The sequence below is a fragment of the Chelonoidis abingdonii genome, chromosome 5 (genome assembly GCF_003597395.2).
Source record: "Chelonoidis abingdonii isolate Lonesome George chromosome 5, CheloAbing_2.0, whole genome shotgun sequence".
NCBI classification, from domain to species: domain Eukaryota; kingdom Metazoa; phylum Chordata; order Testudines; family Testudinidae; genus Chelonoidis; species Chelonoidis abingdonii.
In genome coordinates, this window is record NC_133773.1 from 19,259,532 (window position 1) to 19,271,687 (window position 12,156).

Below are 12,156 nucleotides of genomic sequence, written 5' to 3' on the forward strand. Positions count from 1 at the left end.
TCTGTTATAGGAGGACATGCTGAGCTAGAGACTGACCGCATGCCCTCTGTTTTTGCTGTTGAAGTGGTACTTGCTCCAGGGAAGTAAGGCACCTTGATCCTCAAAGCCTTGGATAAAGACGTGGGTGTTCTTGTAATATGTAAATCAAAATAAATAAACCACTACTACTACTGATTTCTTTTGGGAAGAAAATTGTCTTTAGAAAGCTACCTTGTCTTCTTGTAAGAAGCTGATCATTGGTCACAGCTAGAGAGAGAGACTGCAAAATTTTCAGTCTATGTAGATGTGTTAGAGAAATTTATGGATACAGAGAATAAGCCTTGAGGGTGAGACTACTTGAAAGTGGCAGGTACCATCACACAAGTGAATAATTTACCTTCTTATGAACTGTATAAACACATAGTAAGCCAAGTTTCACTCTGCCTAAAAGTCTATAGTTTTGCTGATCTGCCATTTACATTTTCTTAGAAGCAGGTATTTCCATGTTACCAGCCAAATGAATCTTTGAGACTAAGCATATGCTCCCTTCCAGAAGGTTAAACAATACTTTTTTATGTGCTTTGTCATAGGATGTAGTTTTGGGTGAAAAGTGTGGAGATCTCGATCTCAGAAATGACTCAGATATTCCAGCAGTGCCCCCAACAACAGACAGTACTCCAGAAATTCTCAAGAAAGCTCTGTCTGGCTTGTCTTCCAGGTATGGTAAAACAAGATTCTTAACACATTTGGGATAAGAGTGTTGCGATAAGTGCTGACTAAAAAATTAATTACAGACAAAATTGAAGTCATTTTTTTAATTAATGAGGGAAAACATGTCATAAAAATAAATAGTTATTTTTTGGATTTAGTATTATGGTATCTGGGCTATATTCATGCTTGTGTAACAGTTTTCATACAGCTGCTGTATGAAATATACTACCCAAAAGTTGCCCAGCTGCACCCATTTCTAAACGAGTAAGATAACTTCTAAGTTACGATAGTTAACAATTATCTGCAGTTGCTCGCTATTTCCTGTCTTGGTACAACAGCAGAAGTGTCAGTATTTCTAGGGGCTGATGTTGCAGGACCTTATTTATTTATTTTTTGAGAGAGAGAGAGAGAAATAAGAAGCTTTTGGTTTAATATGCCGACCAGGGTGGATTTGATTTAAATCATGATTTAAATTTAAACCCTATCCCTAAATCATGATTTAAATTACTAGTCAGGAAGACTCGATTTAATCATGGATTTCTACATAAAAGTGCATTCTTGTTGGTTGTTATAACCTTAATACACCTCTCTCTGAGTTGTGAAGAATATGTAGGTTTCATTTTTACAGGGTACACACTATACATTTTTAAAGTGATTCATTTTGAAAACTTTTCAGATTAGTTTTACAGCTATATCAGAAAATGAATGATTGGTTATTTCATTTACCAAAGGTAATTGAAGCAGATAATTCACCTCCCAATGACTTCATAAATATCTCCAATTCAACAGGTTAATTATTAATATTTGGAGGATTTTCTTGCCATGCTGTATTAGGAGAGGAACATCACCAAACAAACATCTAACTAAAACAACGTTATCTATTCTGGATTTTTTTCTTCAACAGCAAACATAAAATATTTTAACAAAACAAGCATATGAATTTAGTTAAACATTCAAGTTTTTTAAAATCAGGTTTTTGTTAAAATTTGTTTTTAACTAAAATAGTTAAATGAAATTAAAAAAAACAAAAATTAAATAGACTGTCAGGTCAACATGAGAAACTTAAAATATTGGCTTCTGCAGCTAACTCAGTTGCCTTCACCTTCATTTTCCTGTTTGTTCATAACCTGGAGAAGAAAAACAAGCTTTCCTGCTTTTTCAGGTCCCAAATGATTTCTCAGTTTGGAATGAATTCGTCCAAAGGAAGAAAAGATTCTTTCTACACCGGCAGAAAAAGCTACTGCTGTTAAAAGTGAGATTATCACTTCAACAGTCTCTGAATCCAAGTGCTTAAGTGACTTTCTCCAGTTCACTGGTGTGACTTTCTTTAAAACAACATCAGCAAACTTATTTCTTGAATGGTTCACCCTTAGCTCTGAAGTTTATTATAGTTGGCACTATGGAGGGATGGTTGCTGGATGTCCATGTCATAGCCAACTCCTCTTCTTCATCAGTTAAGGTTTGACCCTAGTACAGAGTATTGAGAATATTGGCAAGAAAATAAGCTGGAGATAGTGTTTGTCCCATTCATTTTTTTAATGTTTGTAATTTAACTCTTTCATTGAATATCTCTTTTTAAGATCTCACTAAGTTCCTTCCAGATGTCAAGAGTCAGCAATAAAACAGCTATTTCCCTGCATTTTGTTCAAGGTTACAGAAATGGACTTCCAGAGTATTCAGCATGAGTTTAACATTTCTCTTAAGTCCAGTGCTGAGAACTTTGGCTGTGACAGTGCCATCTATATTTTTCCCAATTTTTTCACAAACCAGGGTGGATAAAAATCAATGTCATTGATTACCCAGGTACACCTAGATGTTCAGCAAACTGGCAACTGAGAAATATGACAAAGTCAAAAGTGTGTGGCATGTCATGCGTAAGCACTTAGAAACAATGTTAATCTTATAAAATCAGTTGTTGAATTGGATACTTTCCTTCAAGTTAGTGACAGAAGTTCTAGTAAGAGTGAGAGAGAGAGAGGTGCAAAGAGGCCTTTGTTCCACCGACGATGAAATTTCAAGGATCCTTGTTCAAAAATTGAGTCCCCGCCACATTTATTTTTTGCCCTCTAATTAACTGTAACTTCATTTTTTATTAACCCATTGCATGGTGTGCGTGTGTTCACATCTTGTTGGCTTCTCTGCTTCTTGGTAAGCAGAATTGACTAAAAGCCTTCTCTCTGAAACATGGACACAAACTGAGCACTTCCGAGAGCAGGCTGGTAATTTCATTGTACTGCCCTCATAGAATGAACAGGCCCAGAACACTAACACTTTTTAAGTTTCACCTAATTAGGTAAACATCTTGAGGAACAAAGGCCTTTGAACCAGACTTGTCCTACATAATATTCAGAGAATGGGACATTAGGACTTGTGGCTAATGCATGGATATAAAATGTCCCCTACTCTAGATTTTTTTTAAATCTGTTTTCTGAAGGGCAAGTCCGTGAGTACTCTTTGTAGACAAAATGGAGTTCTTAGAGAGATGTCCCTGTGGGTGCTCCACTCTAGATGTTGGTGCACCCCTGCATCTTTGATTGGAGACTTCTGCAGCAGTACTCGTAGCACCCATGCATGCTCAGAGCCTGCCCCCCCGCTGTGAGTATACCTCTAGTGAGCATGCGCAGCCGGTTCCCTCAGTTCCTTCTCTACCGTCCCCGGCTTGAGGTGGAGCTCAGCAGACTCATTAAAGAATTTCTTTCCTCATTTAAAATTACTTATAGTTAGCTAGTTTCTTGTTAGTTAGTTGTTAGTGTTACTTACCCTTTTTTTTCCCTACCGTTTATAAAAAACCACAAAAAGAAATTTTTCTCCCAGCCGCAGCCGCTTCAGACATGCCTGGCTCCACAGGCTTTAAGTGCTGCTCCTCCTGTAAGGAAGCTATCCCTCTTTCGGATGGACATGCGCAGTGCATAAAATGTTTAGGGGAGACCCACATTCCCCAAAAATGTGCTCGCTACACTAAACTAAGCTCCAGAGAGCGAAAAGACAGAGAGCTAAAACTTAAATTTATTCTACTTCAAAAATCCTTCGTGTCAGCCTTAGACCCTGGCAAGGACTCTGCCTCCACTCACCGCCACAGCTCTCCCGCTTCTAAAATGCAGAAGAAAACAGCAAGAAGAGGGCACCTTCTGTCAAATTCAAAAGAAGCCCTCAGACACAAACCTTCTCCGGTCAGATCCACGGTCTCCTTACCTGTGCTGCCCCATCTGAGCACTTTCGATGAGCTAGGCTTCTCCGGCACCGTGCTAAATCTGCCTGTGCTTGCGGTGGCAGCGCGAAGTTCCGGTGCCGAGGCGAGAAGCTTTCAGTTGCCTGCCTCGATTATGGCACCCGTCGGCACTGCGATGAACGCGGTGCCGACGTCCCAGGACCCCCCCTGAGGTACTGCAGCCTGCTATTAATAGTGCAGTGCTGAAATTAACAGCACTACTTGGCACTGAGCCAAGACTTAGAACTTCGGTGCAAGCCTGGGTTCCTTCACAGCAATTCTATCAGCCTTCCCCTTCAGCTGCCTCAGTGCTGCTGTTTACCCAGTCAGGTGACCTCTTAGTGTCACCTATGCTGCAGTCACCCTTACTTAAAGACTGCTTCTCCCTTACGAATGATTCAGGGTCCAAACAGCCTTCCTCCAGTGAAGAGGAGTCTGAACTACAGGGTGATGTTTCAATGCAATCAGAATTCCATCTTCTGACCCCTGTTACTCGCGGGCACAGGAAAATTGTCTCAGACTATCCTCGAGGCCCTGCCTCCTGGTGTGTTAACCCCTGGATGGCAACACCTATGCCTTTTCCACCACTATGGCAGTAATGGGCCCCATGGGGATCTTTCCCTTGGCAGCACACCCCCTATTCCAATTCAACAAGATGCGAAAGTCCAAATGATATAACTCACCTGGCGGCACCCTCCTATTCTCAGGATCAATTAACTCCTGCTCCTGACCCAGTACCAACTGAAGTACCAACTGAAGTAATGCCTGAAGAAGCCTTACTTCCCTCCCCTCTAATGTCCTCAGACGACTTTTCAAAATTCCAGGATCTCTTTAAAAGGGTTGCCAGCGAGCTTAGAATCAATCTAGAGGAAGTACCGGACCAACAACATGAGTTAACGGACATCCTGCAACCCTCTTCTTCATCCAGACTGCAATTACCAATCAATGCAGCCCTTCTGGAACCCACTAAGTCCATCTGTCAGGCTCCAGCCACAAGCCAGGCTACCTGCAAATGAGCGGACCATAAATACTTTATTCCGTCTAAGGGATCTGAATTCCTTTTCTCACATCCTGCGCCAAACTCACTGATAGTGGACGCAGCCAAGCAAAGGAATAAACAACAATATTTCCGCCATACCCCAACCAACAAGCAAAGCAAACGCTTAGACCTGCTGGGTCGCAAAGTGTATGCCTCTTCAACCTTACTATTTCGAATTGCCAGTTATACTGCAGTTCTGGCAAAGTATGACCATAGAAACTTCAACAAGTTCATGGACTTTGTTAAACACATTCCAGATCAGAAGAAACAACAGTTTACAGCTTTAGTTTCTGAGGGCCAAATCATATCACGCATAGCTCTTCAAGCAGCTCTGGATGCAGCCAATACTGCAGCAAGATCCACCGCTACGGTGGTGGTCATGCGCCGAGTTTCGTGGCTCTCCTCTTCCCTTTTTCCTTGCGAGGTTCAGAGTACCATAGAAGATCTCCCTTTCGATGGTGATAAACTCTTTGCTTCCACCATGAATGAGGTGCTTCACTCAATGAAGGAGTCAAGGGCAACTCTTCGGTCCTTAGGAATCCAAACCCTTACGACCAGAAAGTGACAGTACAGATATCAACCTTACCACTGTCCACGCTATCCTGCATATACTCAGCATTTCACAAGATCTCAGGATCAACAACAGCAACACCAATGCCAGAGATCCAGATATCATCGGCATCGCCTCAGTTCTTCTGGAGCTCCCCAACTTCATCCAACTAATAAGCAGATTTAAACCTTTTGGTCGAGGGTCTCGTAAACATCATCTCAACTTCAGCGTATGCACTGCCTACAACTATCTTCGGACACAGCCTACGGCCATTTTTGCACCAATGGCATAATGTTACCACCAACAAGTGGGTTCCAGAGGTCATCACAACTGGATATTCTATCCCCTTCCTCTCCTTACCACCCACCCACCACCCTCCCCGTCCCTCTTCAGGGACCCTTCTCACGAGCTACACCTCCAGCAAGAAGTACAACATCTCCTTCATCTGGGGGCTATCGAATTCGTGCCTGAGTGCCACAAGGCAAAAGGGTTCTACTCCCATTATTTTTTAACAGAAAAGAAAACTGTAGGATGGCGACCGATCCTCGGCCTCAAGCGGTGTAATAAACGTCTGTCTCAAATCTGGACTTAGAGTTCAACATCTGAGTGTTTACTGTGAATCTCCCCCAAGCTTATAACCAGCTTGGATTTTATCTCGCTGCCACCAACTAGGACTATTTAGGGTTCCTAGTTACCCCGAGTCACCCCAACCTTTCCCTGGGGGACCCCCAAGACCCAGAACCCCTGGGTCTCCCTATCTCAACGGGAAAACAAGCTCTTCCCCCTTGTCTCCTCGTTATCTGCTCCCCCGCTTCCCCCTCCCTTTTCCCTGGGTGAGCCTGGGCGATGCAGTACTTAACTCCTTGAAGGCAAAACAAAGAGGGAAATCACCCTCCCCCTGAGGCGATGCATTCAAATCTAGTAAAGCTAATATAAAGAGATTTTCCACCCCCCCTTCCTGTAGCCTCACCGGAGAAACCCCAAAAACCTCAGCCAGGTTTTAAAAAAGAACTTTATATAAAAAGAAAGAAAATACAAAACAATATTACTGCATTAAGAGATCAATACAGGCTCTTGCTTATAAGAAAATATGAATAAACAGTCTGATTTAAAAGATAGCCAAATTAAACCAGTCCAGCACATCAACACACATGTAAATACAACACAAAGCATATAACAGCCTATTTGCCTTGTTGCCTTTGTACTTACACTTTGTAGGAGAAATTAGAAAGAAATAGGAGTTAGCAGGAAAGTTGTTTCCTCCATAGCTGGGAGAAACAAAAGACCTAGAGTACACAATTCCCGCCCCTGACTTTTAAAAAGTCCAGTTCTCTGATTGGTCCTCTGGTCAGGTGTTTGGTTCCCTTTGTTCACCCTTTACAGGCAAAGAAAATTAACCCTTACCTATCTACTTATGACAAGCGGCTCAAACAAATTTATCAAAAAGCAAAAGTTCAGGATGGCTACTCTCACCACCATAATTCCAGCCCTGGAGCAGGGCGATTGGTTTTCAGCCCTCGACTTACAAGATGCCTATTTTCACGTCACTATCCACCCGGCCCACAGACATTTCCTTCGTTTTACCCTCGGCTCAATGCATTTCCAGTACAGAGTTCTACCCTTCGGCCTTTCCACTGCCCCTCCCCTCACCCCCCCACCCTGAGCTTTCTCCAAGCTCCTAGCGGTAGTCACTGCCTACCTCAGGAAAAATGGGGTCATAATATTCCCTTACCTTGACGATTGCCTTCTCAAGGCCTCTATGTTCGACGAAGCCCTCCGCTTCACACAACTCACTATTGATTTTGCTTCCAGTCTCTGGGCCTGCAGATAAACAGAAGCAAATCCATATTAAGTCGTACCCAGCACCTGGAGTTTATAGGAGCGAGCCTTGACTCCACAACCGGGCTGGCATCTCTCCCACCCGACCGATTCAATACCATAAAACTGCTGGCTACGAGACTTCACAACAGTCCCCAGGTCACCGCCCGAGACTGCCTCCAACTACTAGTGCACATGGTCTCATGCCCCTTTGTGGTCCAGAATGCACATCTCTACATGAAGTGCTTCCAAGCTTGGTTGGCCACGGTTTACAAACCAAATGTGCACTCACTAAACAAACCCCTGGCCATACCCTACTGAGGCAAAGACACTCTCCTATGGTGGACAGTCTCCTCCAACCTCTGCTCTGGAACCTCTTCCTTCGGACCTCCCCAACTCTGATAATGGCGACCGATGCATCTCTCACTGGCTGGGGGGCCCGCATCTCTCACTGGCTGCGGGGCCCACATCTCTCACCAAACAGTCCACGGGCTATGGTTTCCCTTCGAGACCTCCCTGCACATAAATGTTCTAGAAGTTCGTGCTATACGAAATGCCTGCTACCACTTCCTGCCACTAATCAAGAATCAGCATGCATGCATAATGACAGACAACATTGCCTGCATGTTCTACGTAAACAGGCAAGGAGGGGCTCGCTCCCACTCTCTTTGCTCAGAGGCCATAAAACTGGAATTGGTGCCTTGCGAATCACATCCACATATCAGCTGCTTATCTCCCCGGGGTGATGAACAGCACTGCTGACGAGTTAAGCAGATGTTTCCCTTTGGAACATGAATGGGAGATACACGACGGAATCGTTTACAACATATTTCGCACTTGGGGTCACCCAACCATAGATCTCTTTGCAACTGCGAAAAACATGAAATGCTTCAATTTTTGCTCCAGGGTGGGACTGGGCAAACACTCCCTCGGAGACTCATTCATGATCCCATGGCACTGGGACTTACTCTATGCATTTTCCCCAATACCACTTCTCAACAGGGTCCTCGTAAAGATACGAACAGACCTTTCCACGGTGATCTTGATTGCACCTTCATGGCTGAGACAACCGTGGTTCCCTTTCCTCACCAGAATGTCAGTTTGACTACCGATCTCACTGCCTCTCATCCTGAACCTTTTATCACGGCAACACGGCCGGTTTCTTCACCCCAATTTCTCCATGCTTCATCTCAAAGCCTGGTACCTGCATGGATCTCTCAACGAGAACTAGACTGTTCCGACCAAGTTCAGAGGGTGCTGCTACACAGCAGAACACAATCCACCCGTACCACCCATCTCTGAAAGTGGAAGCGATTCACAGAATGGTGTTCAACTAAACAACTGTCTCCTACTTCTGCACCCCTCCCCCACATACTCGACCTATTGGACATTAAGCAATCCGGCCTTTCCTTCAGCTCCATCAGAGTCCACTTAGCTGCCATCACAAGCTTTCATGATACAGTTGACAATACCTTGGTCTTCACTCATCCCAACACCAAGCGTTTCCTTAAGGGACTCCAAACCTTATATCCAGACATTAAGCCACCTATCCCTCCATGGGATCTTCACCTAGTATTGTCCTGTCTAACTCATCAATCCTTTGAGCCCTTAGCCATCTGCTCCCTATTACACCTCTCGATGAAAACAGCCTTTTTGGTGGCGATTACCTTCGCCAGATGGGCAGGAGAGATAGCAACCCTTATGGCAGATCCACCATACACGCTCTTCTTCAAGGACAAAGTTACTCTATGCCCACACCCAAAATTCCTTCCAAAAGTTCACGCTTCATTTCACATCAATGAACCAATACATCTACCAACTTTCTTCCCAAAACCACAAGCAAATTCCTTTGAAGCCACATTGCACATGCTTGATGTGCGCATGGCCTTGTCCTTCTATTTGGACAGAACCAAACCCTTCAGAAACTCTCCTAGACTCTTTTGTCTCCATCTCAGAGCGCTCCAAAAGCATGCCTGTCTCTACCCAGAGACTTTCAAACTGGATCTCTGTTTGCATATGTTTCTGCTATCAGATAAAAAAAAATTACACCTCCAGCATTGATCAGAACACATTCCACTAGATCTGTATCTGCCTCTGTAGCTTTCTTACGTAAAGTACCATTGACTGACATTTGTAGAGCAGCCACTTGGTCCTTCGAGAACACATTTGTCAAACACTATGCCCTTACTCAGGGCTCTCTCTCGGACACTCGATTAGGCAGGGCAGTATTATCTGCTGCATTCCTACCAGATCCGAAGTCCCTACCTCCCTGAGATACACTGCTTCGAAGTCACCTAGGGTGGAGCACCTATAGAGACATCTCTCTCTCGAAGAGGAGGTTACTCACCTTGTGCAGTAACTGATGTTCTTTGAGATGAGTGTCCCTGTGGGTGCTCCACTACTACCCTCCTCCCTTGTACTTCAGAGTTGGGGTAGCCTCCGTTATAGAACAGGAACTGAGAGAACCGGCCGCGCATGCTCACTAGAGGTATACTCAGAGCCGGGGGTAGGCTCTGAGCATGCGTGGCCGGTATGAGTACTGCTGGTGAAATCTCCGATCAAAGGCGCAGGGGCGCACCGACACCTAGAGTGGAGCACCCACAGGGACACTCATCTCGAAGAACGTCAGTTACTGCACAAGGTGAGTAACCTCCTCTTCCTGGTGCTTGATGAAGAGTGTATTCAGGGTTATTTACTGAGATCATATCTCTTTTGATTATTAAATATCTTGAAGCAGTGCCTCTTGTATCTCACATCAGAACCAGTATCCCAATTGGAATTTGAATGTTGGTTTGTTGTTGTTTCTTCAAGCATCTAGAGGAGCACTATAATGTAAGGCACTAAAATATTCCCCCATTTTTATATTTGGCCTTTTTAGAATGTTAGCTATAGATGCTATGCCCTGTAGTAAAAGTTGATGAGGTAGCACACTTGTCATAATTCTAGATGGTGGGCTAGACTCTGGGTTGCTCCCATCTATTTATCAAAGCTGGCTTTCTAGATCTACACTGGTCAACAGGTGCTTTTCCCCGGGAGGGAGGAGAGAGACTGGTTGCCTTTTTTGTCCCATCCACTTTGAGGGAATTCTTAGAAAAATCTTACTACTTTTTTTTAAAAAGCTTTTGATAGTGATAAGGATATACCACTAATATGAGCAAAGAGGTCCTTTGCTGAGGTTAGTGCAGGATAGAGTACTGAAGTCTGTTGTTGTGCAGTGGTTCTGCCTTTGTGTAAATACCCATAGCAACTTCATTTAGGTGGCCTTAATGGGTACTTCTCACTTGCCAATAAATAAAATCCTTTAAAAGTAAATTATACATGTCTAACACAAACTTAAGTTCAAATTAGATTTTTAAAATTGACTAAGTTGACAGTGTCCCTTTAAGTTTAGTCATGTTTGTCTAGAAATACTTGTTCTACAAGGTGCATGTAAGATTGTTATGAACGAGAGAGTAGAAAGATTTTTTTTTTTTTTTAATGTGCCTACACTGGGTACATAGTCAGTTTTTTTGGTTTAACCTGTACAGCCAGTTTCCCCTATTTTTCCTGTGGGTTTTTCATACCATAAAGAAAAGACAAATGCACTGGAAAATAGGACTATAAAAGACAGTTTTTTACAGGGATACTAGAGAGTAGGTATAGTAGTGGAAACTTTAACTCATTGTTAAAAATGAGCAGGATTTCAGGTTGACAGTACAGTAGTCTTTTAAAAATAAATTGGAACCTGTTTTAAGAGTAAACAAAACATAAATTTTTAATGTCCTACAATTATCTACCATGTACTTGTTCATAAACCAAATATTTTTGGTAAAAAAGTGACACATCAGAGAGCGAGGGTCAGCTTATAAACAGGTCTACACCAAAATTTGATGATGTTAAACTCTGTGGAATCGTTGAATTGAATATCTAATATTATTGTCATTTTTTTTTTACCTGGAGTATCTGCAGGCATGGAGCCCCTCAGCTCCCATTGTCTGGGAGTGGCAAACCACAGACACAGGGAGCTGAGGGGCTCTGTGCCTGTGAAAGCTCCAGATAAACAAAATGTCCAGGTCCACTCTTGGCTTACCCTAATGGGCCAGGAGCCAAAGTTTTCCAACCCCTGAAATATAGGGTTGGCTTATGAAAGGGTCATACAGTTTTGCTATTTTTACCTAACCATCTTGGGAGGTCGGCCTATAAATGAACGGGCTAATGAACGAGTATATGGCATAGTCTTTTAATTCAGTTGCTGAACAACTGTATGAAAAGCAGTCTTGATTTTTGACCAGTCCGTTTGAATCCCTTTTAAGAAAAGACTCTTAGGTTTGGAAAAAAATGTTTACATGCTAACAGCAACTTTCGCTGTACGGACCAAGTTGTGGCCAGATCCAGTATGGATGTGCAATGGGAGAAGGGTAGAAATAGCCTACCCTATCTCCTCCCACATGCATGTATGTCAGGGCTGATATTGCAGTCCTAGAGCTCATATGAGCACAGGATTGCTCCCTACTAGTGCCTCCGTGCGTGGTGCTAGCCACTCCACAAAAGGGGCAGGGCTATTACCTCGGGTCACTTCTACATCACACATCAAGAGCTGGCTTCTGCAAAGAGGAGGATATGTTGCACCACCTCAAAGCTTTTAGCAGTAAGCATGCTACCCCATGTTGCCGCAATTTGTAAATTGCCTAGTTAATTGTTCAGTTACTAAAGGAAAAGCTGTAAATCCGGGGTAGGCAACCTCTGGCACATGTGCCGAAGGCAATATGCAAGCTGATTTTTCAGTGGCACTCACACTGCCCGGGTCCTGGCCACCAGTCTGGGAGGCTCTGCATTTTAATTTAATTTTAAATGAAACTTCTTAAACGTTTT

The 12,156-nt window shown here is 43.4% G+C and overlaps 1 protein-coding gene across 1 annotated transcript in view; it reads left to right on the plus strand.

Moving 5' to 3' along the window:
- The first annotated feature begins 616 nt into the window (after positions 1–616).
- The window catches only part of CDS1 (CDP-diacylglycerol synthase 1), a 62,949-nt gene continuing 51,409 nt past the window's right edge, over positions 617–12,156 (plus strand). Inside the window, exon 1 of the mRNA XM_032764840.2 lies at positions 617–697. The gene's annotated coding sequence lies outside the window, so the exon portion shown is untranslated. The remainder of the gene's footprint in view (positions 698–12,156) is intronic.